We start from the raw sequence: 10,171 nt of genomic DNA, 5'->3' as shown, positions 1-10,171 counted from the left end.
TTTTTTGGCTATCATGTATAGAAAAGCAACAAACACAGACATTCAAGTATCCATGTTCACTTAGAGTATGTGCTCCACGGTTAGGTGGGGGTGATGCTTGATCTTGGTTGTCGACTCCACTGGAACCAGAACTAATAAAAAAAGACACGCTGCTGCCACTTCTGTGACGTATTTTCTTGATCAGGCTTGTTACAGTGGAAAGGCAACTGTAAATGTGGGCAGCACCTTCTGATGGAGACGCGGGCAAAAAGATGTAAGAAGAAACTTTTGCCTGCTTGCCTTCTCTCTTGCATGCAAGTGTGTCCACTCTGTTGCTACAGCTGCTGTTCCATTCCTTGGCTGCTATCATAACCCAGCTCCTTCGGGCTGCCTGTGTTGATTTCCAGGGGTTCTTCAGGAGTACTCTAGGCCTTCAGCATCAGACTGGAACTCCTGAGACACTCAGTCTTATGATCAAACAGCTCCTGGACTCTCAGCCTTTCTGGTGTGAAGCAGCCATGGTTGGATTACTCAGACCATATCACGTAATCCAAGCTAAGAAATCCTCTATTCTATCAGCATAAGGATCATAAGGGAGTTCTAGTTTCTATTTTTTCAGTTACAGTAATGTTGATGTGAGCTGGTGCAGCTTACCTCGATGCCATCAGTGTGTAAAGCATTGCCCCCGCCCCCACATCCTCACACGCATCTGTTGATTTTCGTTTTCTTCATGAGAGGCATTCTGAGAAGGGTAAGATAGACTATCAAAATGGTTCTACTTTGCGTTTCCCTGGTGGCCAAGAATGATAAATACTTCTTCAAATATTTACAGGTCATTTGTATTTAATCTTGGAGAACTCCCTGTTCAATTCTTTAGTCTGTTTCTTTAATGTATAATTTAGAATTTTGATTTAATTTGGACTTTAATTTCTGCATTCCTGCTAACTCCATGTCTGGTGTACAGCTGGAAAATATTATTTTCTCCTTCTATAGGCTGACTCTTCACTCTGTGGCGTTTTTGCTGTGTTTTTTGCCCTTAGTGTACTTTTTAATTCATTGACAGATCGGTATGTGTATATAATGAATTTTTATTCATCGTCCCTCACCATTACCCTCTAACTCTCCTCCCAACAAGCCCTTTCTCTTCTTAAAAACAAAACAAACAAACAAACTTTATCCTAGGCGCATTGGTGTGAGGGTGTCAGATCCCCTAGAACTAGAGTTACAGCCAGCTTTGTGCTGCTGTGTGGGTGCTGAGAATCAAACCCAGGGCCTCTGGAAGAGCAGCCAGTGCTCTTGACCACTGAGCCATCACTCTCGTCCCCAACAAATCCTTTCTTAGTATTTTGTGTGTGTGACCAACTGAGTGTAAAGAGGCTACCCGCATGAGCATGGGCTGGGGAGGGATTTACCAGATGGAACATAGGCAATTTGTCAGTGGCTAAGAAAGAAAGAAAAAGAAAGAAAGAAAGAAAGAGAGAAAGAAAGAAAGAAAGAAAGAAAGAAAGAAAGAAAGAGAGAAAGAAAGGAAGGAAGGAAGAAAGGAAGAAAGGAAGAAAGGGAGAAAGGGAGAAAGAGAGAGAAATGAAGGAAGGAAGAGAGAGAGAAAGAAAGAAAGAAAGAGAAACAAAGAAAGGAAGCTGGTGAGGTGGCTCAGCGGGTAAGAGCACTGCTCTTCCAAAGGTCATGAGTTCAAATCCCTGCAACCACATGGTGGCTCACAACCACCTGTAATGTATGTCTGAAGACAGTTATAGTGTACTCATTTATAATAATAAATAAATATTTTTTTAAAAAGGAAGGAAGAGAGAGAGAGAAGGAAAAGAAGGAAGGAAGAAAGAAAGAAAGCTGATGGAAAGAGAAAAGAGAACCCCTTCCTCAGGATTGGAAGAGTTAGAGGGGTCAGGGACACGCCATGAGAGAACCAAGTGACTGGAACTCATGGGGACCTGCAGAGATCAGGAAGCCTGTAGGCGTCTGATCTGGGTCCTCTAAATCTATGATATGGCTGAGCAGCTTGGTGCTCTTGTGGGAATCCTAACAGAGGGAGCAGGGACTGTCCCTGACTCTTTTGCCTACTTGTGGCACCCTTTTCCTCCGACTGGGTTGCCTCCTCCAGCCTTGATGTGATGGTGTGTGCCTGGTCTTACTGTAGTTTGTTATGCCATAGTTGATTTATGTCCCTGCTCTTTTCTGAAGGGAGGCAGAGTGGACAAGTGGATCTGGGGGAGAGGAGAAGTAGGAGAGGGCTGGAGAGATGGCTCAGTGGTTAAGAGCACTGACTACTCTTCCAGAGATCCTGAGTTCAAATCCCAGCAACCACATGGTGGCTCACAGCCATCCGTAATGAGATCTGATGCCTTCTGGGGTGTCTGAAGAGAGCTACAGTGTACTTACATATAATAAATAAATAAATCTTTACAAAAAAGAAATGAAAAAAGAAGTGGATACTTGAGATAGAAGAGATAGGGGAAACTGTGGTCAGGATGTAATATATGAGAGAAGAATAGAAAATTTTAAAAAATTGAAAAAAGACCCTTTCTCTAGATAACATTAGCTGTCACTCCTAAGAGACAGAGAGTTTTGTTTTACAACACTCCTCCCCAACCTCTGGCTCTTAGAACCTTCCCATCTCTACTTCCCAGGTGTTCTCTGAGCTTTGGGAAGGGGTAGGTGTATTGGTTTGAATAAGAAATGGCCCCCTGTTAGTCTTAGGCATTTGAACACTTGCTCTCCAGCCAGTGTTTGGATGGGGCAGTCTTGCTAGAGGAAGTATATCACTAGGGGTAGGCCCCAGTCTTGTAGGCACTTCCAATTTACTCTGTTCATCGTGTTTGTGGTTGAGACTGTGGGTTCTCGGCTTCCTACTCTAGATCCCAATTCTACTGTTTGGACCACGCCTTCCCCAACATGATAAATTCTTATCCCTTTGGAATGAATTTCTGCAAACTCTTTCTTTTTTTTAGTCGTGGTGTTTTCTGGCAATCATAGAAAAGCCTGTAATACAGTGGAAAGTAATAGAGATGTCTTGTTTGGGGTCGGCCGATATGGTCTAAGGAGATGGGAAAGGAAGCAGAGATGAAGAACAAGGGGCTAGGAAGCCCTGTGAATACACAGTGTGAATGATCACACCAAGACCACCTAGTAGGAGGCAGATCAACTTTACTTAGAGTGATTCAAGACTTATAAAGTTTTGGAGGACTGAGGGCCGGAGCATCCAGAATGGGCAAAGGTCGCCTAAGGGCTGAGGGTTTAGAGTACCTAAATGCCTCATTAGCATGGGGAAGCATTTCAGGAATCTCGAGTGCTAGCTGAACAGGTTCTTATCAGGAGAAAGGAAAATGATCCTGTAATCTAACTAATGCTAGGTGACATTCCTCGGGCAGAGGCTTGTATGTGGACTTAGAATTCCCCAGACAAAATCAGAGGAGAAGCCCCACTAATGAAGGGAGTTTCCTGTCACTCCAGGAACCCAGAGGCTATCCAGTCAATGGCTGGCTTCAGCACTAATTAACAGAGTTTTCCCACACTGCACTTTGACAAATGATGTCTTTCTACATTAACCACTGTGTACTAGATAAAGAACTTCTCTGAAGAAGGCTGAGAGCAGCACTAATCTATGGATATAAAGTTAAATATTTATAAAACAGGTTGATAGTGTGTCCATAGTAAAGCAATAGTTGTAGGTCATGCCCTGTGTGCAGGTCCCTTGACCACTCAGCTACAGGTTATTGGCCAAGTCTATAGTTCCAGGCACAAGTTATTTTCTGTGTAGTGGTCCTTAAATCTAATCATCAAGTAGTTGGTTAGACTGATAATGTCTATGCCACTAGCAAACCAGCAATTGGATTTTTAGTTCACAGGGGACACAGCTGGGTAATACTGTTGATGATTCATCTCCCCTAGAAGACTGCATAGCCCCTTCCGATACTATGAAAGTCAGCCAGCAGGGTTTAGCTGAGTTCCAGCTTGATATCTCTATGTCTTGTGACTAATGTGTGCAGTATCTTCAGCAATAAGGGTCTTTTCATCAAGTTCTATTGGGCAACCAAGAGCAATGTCAAGAGTCTGCATTGTTTAGGGGAGTCTTCGGGACCTCCCTATACAACAATTCACGGGAAGGTGTCTCCACCTGGCACAGGAAACTTTGTTTTATAACCTATGGCTTCTGAAAGTATTAACCCCTCCCAGGTAGGGTACCTCAACTCAAACTATTTTTTCTTTTTAAAATAATGTATGTATTTGCGTATGTTTCCTATGTATGTCTGTGCACTACATGCACCCTTAGAGGCTGGAGGAAGATGTCACATCCCCTGGAAGTGAAGTTGCAGTGGTTGTGAGAGGCCGTGTAGGTGCTGGGAATTGAACCCAGGTCCTCTGAAAGGGCATCCAGTGTTCTTACCCATTGAGCCACATCCTCCTTCACTTTTTCCTTTAAATTATATATATTTACTACTCTTACAAAGTAGTAAGTTTCCATACATCTTTTTGTTAGTTATTCCTCCCCGAGTCCTCTGCAAACATGCCTGGTCTGGTCTATTGTACAGTGTTCTGGTTTTATGTAGATCCACTTGTTCTTCCGAGCCACAGTTACCCAAATCATTGGTGATGTTTTATTATGTGTGGTTTTAAAAATTCATTGAAGTTTTTCAAATATCTTTTAAAATTTTCAGTTTCCTTGTTCTTGTATGTGGCCTGATTGTTTTCAGAGCTATAACAAAATACCCAAGACTTTGTATACAGAAAAGAATGAGGTTTGTTAAGCTCATAGATATGGAAGCTGCAGCACAAGATAGAGCAGCCTCAAATCTGATCTTCTGGTGAAAGCCTGGTGCTGTTTCACACACAGTAGAACATGGAAAGGAAGGGACAAAAGGGATAATATTCTATATGAAACAAACAAACAAACAAACAAACTAGTTTCTGGATTAGCTATAACCAATTCAGTCTCAAAAAAAAAAAAAGTGAACTCACCTCTTCATGAAAAGCATGGGCCTGATCATGGTAGTTCTACCCTTGTGACTCAAACATGTCCTACTAGGCCACCTCCTGATACTGACTGCTTCATGGATACCAAGCCTGAACATGAGTTTTGGTGGAGTCTGATAAACTGAGGTCTTAGCATGAATGACCTGGGGAACAGGTGACCTGAAAATGCTGAACAAAGAAAGTGAAGGTGGAGGATGGATAATGCCAACCCCAGAAGTCATGGATTATTGACTTTTATCTCAGTGTCAGATATGGGATACCTCATGAGGAGGTTTAGAAAATACAGGCTATGGCCACCCTTCTTGGTTGCCCACCAGAACTGTACAGTAGGAAACTATTGTTGAACTTGGGTACAGAACACAGAGACTCCACACTGAGGTTGAGCTTCCTCTCTGCCATTTAGGTTTTGCCGTGCCAAAGTTTCTATTCAGGCAGCTGGGAGAGAAAAATCAACAGTGCTCTCTCCCATCTTTGCACCTTCCAATGCCACTTGCCAGGCAGGATGTCCCCAGTGCTATGATAGTGGCACAACTGTTTCGGGGGCATCCAACTGATTTCCGACTGATTCCTGGTCCGCTCCACAAGAGGGAGTTCTTGCCTGACACTATGACTTTGGTCAAAAGCTCATGATGGGGAAGTCATGGTCACTAGAAGTGAAACTGCTACTTTTGTTTTACTGAATTGACATGTGAAGCTACTTCCTACATACTTATGTTTATAGCCACGAGCTGGTGCTGGCCTCAGCCTCGATCAAAGATGCTTTTATTTGCAGTGAACAGCGGTCAATGCAGCATCAAGGGCTGGCCAAGGTTCTGAGAACTAATGATTGACTGTTGGGTGCTCGAGTCTTAAATGGGGCATCTGTACCATCCCCTGCAAGGTTCAGGAAATGTCACAGAAGAAGGGAGGGAAATAATTAAGAGCCAGACGGTCGGAGGAGGGCTATGAAATGCCAGGGCACTCATGAACTGGAAGCTGCCAGCCGAGATTGCCTGCATAGAGCTTGCTGAGGTCTGAGCTCTTCAACATCCAGTCACGGATGAGGGGGTGAGGGGAGTTAAAGGGCTCAGTCCTGTCCAGCAGTCATAGAGGCAGTTAAGGTTTCTGGAGAGGAAGTCACTGTCTTCAGTGACGTAGCCACAGGTGAGTTACTGATGCTCCAGTGGATAGCTCCACGGCTAGGTGTGGGACCAGTCAAACCCAGTGTGTGACAGAAAAAACAAAAGTGAACAAAAAGACCTGAAAGTGGGATGGAAACTTGGGGTGTGGGTGAAGAGTATGGACATAGATGGAAGGGTGACGTGTGTGTGTGTGTGTGTGTGTGTATGTGTGTGTGTGTGTGTAAGTTGTCAAAGAACAAATTAATTTAAAAAGAAGAGACAATGAAATTGAAAATCTAAGGCCTGGTCACTGAGCAGCACCCCTGGCAGAGAGCCCAGGAAGGCCCTGGCTGTGAGACAGAGCTTGGGAGAGATAATTTAGTCAAAGTAACACTCAGGACACACATACAGGGAATGAGGCAGTACTGCTTCATCCAGAAGCTATTCTTTTGAAATTCTCTTTTATTCCAACCATATAAAAAGCTTTTAAAAAAATTTGGTGGGGTGGGGTGGGGTGGGGCTAGAGTACAGATTGGTAATAGTGTGTCCTTCACATTCTCAAGGCCTTAGATTCTATCCACAAACCACACACACACACACACACACACACACACACACACCACAATGTAAATTTTCTTCATTTACAATTCTCCTTGTCTGTGAATTAAATAGCTGCAAGTCCATTCCTCATCTGTAGGGGTGAAAGCATAAGGAGTGAAGATGAGGAGGACCCTGACCCACACTCACTAAGCTGGGAATGCAGCTGGATTTTGAGGCACAGGCAGATGTTTCATTTTGGTGACAGGTGTCTCTCGAGCAGCCCTCAAAAGATCCCCAGAAGGGGAAAGGCAGTACAAGGAATGTCACCCCATCAGAGGAAAAGGAGTTATTTAGCCTCCACGTGACAAACCCAGGAATTTTTCTTGCTCTCTCTTGCACATAGGAATGTTTGACTAGTTCATTCTTTGCCTTGTCCTGTGGTTTGCCTCGGTGCAATGCAGCCTTAAATGGGCATAGTGACATGGTTTCTTCATAATCTTCAGCTACACTTTGCAATCTGTTGATGGGGGTGGGGGGGTGACAAAAAAAAAAACCCTAGCCGAACAAGAAATGCCACTTTGTGGTAAGGTGTTAGGACATGCATTTAGGAGAAGAAATTTAAATCTACCATTAGAGAAATTAAAAAAAAAAATCCCCTTTTGTATACCTCATCAAATGGACTCCCTGTATCAACCATTATTATTAATGTTTGAAGTAATTATGCAATAAGTTCTGACTTCCAATGGGAAATGACAGTCTCTGCATTCACAGACACCTCTCTCTAAGAGGAGTGGACTAGTAGCATGCATTGTAGGACCTGTAAAGAGACCTCGTGGACAGGAGGGTGGATAGAACAACTTGGAATTAATTCCTTTAAGACAATCCAGTGGTATCAATGAATTATCATCTAAAATAAAAGGATGAGTGTCATTGCCAAGATCCAGAAACCCAAAGCTTGAGAGATGGAGGCAGGAGGATTATCATGAGTTTAAAGCCAACCTGGGATTTAAAGGTGGCAGAAAACATTTTTAAGAAATAGCTGGGAGAGCAGGGCAGTAGTGGCGCACGCCTTTAATTCCAGCACTTGGGAGGCAGAGGCAGGAGGATTTCTGAGTTCGAGGCCAGCCTGGTCTACAGAGTGAGTTCCAGTACAGCCAGGGCTACACAGAGAAATCCTGTCTTGAAAAAACAAAAAAACAAAACAAAAACAAAAACCCAAAAAATAAACAAACAAACAACAACAACAACAACAAAAGTTGGGAAACGTAGCTCAGTGGCAGGACCTTGGCTATCATGCATGGAGTCCTGGATTCAATTTCTGGTAGAGGAGAGAGAGGGGCAGAAGGAGGGAGATTTGGGGGAAAGGAGGGAGGGGGAGGGAGGGACAGAGTCAGAACCCTACATCTTCCCAGGTTCACCCCTAGAAGATGAGATAAAGCCTAAAAGAGGGATGCTGAAAGTAAAACAGAGACATTCCCGTGTGTGTGGGGGGGGGGGGTCACTTCCACATATTGCTTTTACAAAGTTGCAAGCCACTACAGTATCAAAGCCATTCTACCCATCACCTCCTTACTGAATGGTTCTCTGACTGATGAAGCAAGCAAAGAACAATGGTGCTGTAAATTCTATGTAGTCTGTTGTTTCCTTATTTACCCTTCTTTTATTTGGAAGAAAAGAAAATGTTAAAGACATGCATTGTTCTCAAAGCTTTAAGCCACAAAGCCTAAGTACAGAGTAAATACTGCGGTTTTTACCTCAAAGGAAAAGGTGTGGATCTGAGGTCTGCTGCCACAGTGCCCGAGTAATGAACTCCTTCAGATTTGCAAAGAAAGACAGCAACCATAAATAGTCATGCATTCGAAATTATATTAGCAACTCCTGCTTTATGTGCCTCAAAGTGTGAAGGGTGTGGGCTTGCCTGGCAACACACACCCACACTTACATACACACACACACACACACACACACTCTTGCAATAAATCATCAGATAGATTAAGGCAACTGAGGAAAAGAGGAAGGGATGTTTATTGTCCCCTCCCCATTCCCCACCCTCAGTTTTTGGTAAAACCCTTATATCACAGATCTTTGACAATAATGGAATGAATTTGTCTCCTTATGAGTTTGCCTCCTTATGGACAGAGTAGCCCTGGATCCTGTCTTTGTTCTTTCCTCTTTTTAAGTGAGTTTGTTCATTGTTTGGCTTTGTTGCTTTCTCATGACGGTTTCTAAGCCCCACTAGAGAGACTGACTGTGGAGGACCCCGCCCCTCCTTAATTTGGATAACAGGAAACCAGCCCACAGTCCCAGCATTAGACAATGTGCCTTTCATGATGTCAACACAAGAAGGCAACTGGCACCCAAGCCACATGCATTTTCTTCTGCTTGCGAGTTAACTCTCACTTGGTAGAGTGCTTGCCTAGCATCTGCAAAGGCCCGAGGTGATCCCCAACAAAAAACTGGACGTAGTAATACAGGCCTATAAACCCAGCACTTAAGAGGTAGATCAGAAGTTCAAGGTAATCCTTGGCTACACTAGAGAATTTAAGATCAACTTGGGTTACATGAGGCATTTTCTCAAAACAACAATAGCAAAAAAAAAAAAAAAAAAAAAAAAAAAAAAAACAAACAAACTAACAAGGAAATAAAAACAAACAAATAAACAAACAAAAACCAGGGGCTGGAAAAACAGCTCAGTAGTTAAATACACTTGTTACTCTTACAGAGGACCTGAGTTTAGTTCCCAGCCCCGACATGGGGTGGCTTACAATTATTTCAGGGAATCCAAAGCCTCTGATGTTACTACCACTTAATGTGTATGTACCCACATGCAGACAACATGCCTATGTATAATTTAAAAATAATAAAAATTAAACAATAACAAAAATCCCACAAATCCAAGACAGAGGAGATCACAGGACCTAGGTGTGAACTGTTACTTTGCTCATCGGACACAGTAGCAAGATGTCCTCTGTGTCCACATACCTCCAGCCACACTTAGGTGTAGTTCTCGGACACAATCACAAAAGTGTCTTTGTGCGGTGGCTGGTGGCTAATCCAGAAACTCACAACTGAGTTTCTGGGTCTAAAGAATGGAGAATAAATGACTAAGAAGTGCTCAGTAACACCCAGCACTTGGAAAGCAGAGGCAGGTGGATTTCTGAGTTCGAGGCCAGCCTGGTCTACAGAGTGAGTTCCAGGACAGCCAGGGCTACACAGAGAAAGCCTGTCTCGGGGGGCGGGGGGGGGGGGGGGGGGGGGGGAGTGTTCGGTCACAAATGATATAGCTGTGTCATACCTCCGATCCTCAGGACTCGAACTACCAAGGAGGAGGGGCAAAGAGTACATGTAAGCATTCCTTCTAACACATACAGTGTTAGCTCCTCCCACAGTCACCTGGCAACAGCTAGGTATGCTGTATCAAAGGGGCTGTTTGCCCCCCTCCTCACTCTTACCCTCTTACTCTCCTACTCTCTTACCCTCTCTGTCCCTTCTCTCTCCATTCCCCCCAACTCTCTCTACTTATTCCTGGCTAGCTCTCTCTCCCTCCCTCCCTCCCTCCCTCC

This window comes from Mastomys coucha, unplaced genomic scaffold, assembly GCF_008632895.1.
Source record: "Mastomys coucha isolate ucsf_1 unplaced genomic scaffold, UCSF_Mcou_1 pScaffold2, whole genome shotgun sequence".
NCBI lineage: Eukaryota > Metazoa > Chordata > Mammalia > Rodentia > Muridae > Mastomys > Mastomys coucha.
This window is presented reverse-complemented; position numbering follows the sequence as displayed.